The sequence below is a fragment of the Pundamilia nyererei genome, unplaced genomic scaffold (genome assembly GCF_000239375.1).
Source record: "Pundamilia nyererei isolate P.nyererei 1_Seehausen unplaced genomic scaffold, PunNye1.0 scaffold00047, whole genome shotgun sequence".
Taxonomy (NCBI): Eukaryota; Metazoa; Chordata; class Actinopteri; order Cichliformes; family Cichlidae; genus Pundamilia; species Pundamilia nyererei.
Window position 1 is genome coordinate 2948831 of NW_005187448.1, and position 1419 is coordinate 2950249.

Genomic DNA, 1419 nt, shown 5'->3' on the forward strand with positions numbered 1-1419 from the left:
AAAGTATTTGCGGCTCCCAGTGTTTTCTTTTGCGTGGGAACCGGCTCCAAATGGCTCTTTGGGTCCCAAAGGTTGCTCACCCCTGGTTTAGGCTGACGTACAAATATCTCAAAACTCTGCTGGAAATATTTCTGTGTACAACCAGAAGCACATGCAAGGTAAGATTTCAATTAATTTCAAATCATTTTTCATACTTAACATGTTCCACATGTATGCTTGTGCTTGTTTATTGGTTAAAACATCTGTTTCAGTGTAACTCAAAAAAGTTTTTGTTTTTAAAACTATTTTTTAAAAGTGCCAAATTAACTTGAGGGGCATGGAGTTTCTGGTGCTTTTGAACAGCATAGCTTTGTGCAGAGCAGTGTTACTGTGAAGTGGCTCATGGTAACCTTTGTTGTAATCTAACTCGCGTTCATATCAGTTTTCCTACTAAGCTAGGAAACGAAATGAGAGTGCACACCATCCATTTCTAGATCGCCGGCCACACTAATGCGAGAAATTTTGCTAATTTGCTAATACAGGCATGTTTAATCTTGATATCATTCACTAAACCTCCTGCTGCTGCCCGGTTAACCAACTTATAATTATCTTCGTCCTCCCCCCTCATTTCCTTTTCATCTGTGTTTGAAATCCTTGTTTAATATCTTTCATCCACCTCTCTAAGATGCATGTTAATCTGAAAATTTTAGTTAAACCATGTGATATGACGTTGGCTCTAAAACATGTGAGCTCATTAGCCTGTGGCCCATGATAGTGCCCTAGTTTGCTTCAGATCATTTCCACAGTCCTTAATGTGCCCCCATCACTGTCCACACATATACACAGCTTACACACTGACTTACAGTAATTCTCTGGCATCTTAATTTAACCATATTAATACCTACCTAACGTATCCCATTATCTTACTTAGGTTATCGTTTCCAGAAGCAAAGGTACGCACACAAATATATGTGCAGACAATGAAACGTTACGTCAGCTCTACTGCGCTTTGCAGTGCAGGTGATCGTAATCATTCATCTTGCCTCGGATCAGCCACTGCTGAGCACAGCTGCATCTAGTCTAGTCTGTTCTCTGTTAATGGGACTTTTTTTCCCCGCTCATCAGCTATGGCTTAGCTACATTAAGCTACGTCAGAGGTCAGCTATTCTCTGTTTCTTTGGCCTGGCTTTTTGTGTGTTTTGGTCACTCTTGGATTTCTCGTCACAGGGACTTCCACTGTGATTTTTATTAGCCACATCTGTAATCAAAGGAAAATGAAGAATAGGTAGTTGGGGTGATGCCTGCTGGGCAGGAATACAGTTTGATAATCAGGGAGTTTGCTGGTTAATTTCATCTTTTATCTTTCAAAATGAAAGGAGCCAGATAAATCACTAGAGTCGGTCTTTTTATCAGGAGCTTAAAATTGATATATTCGTTTTG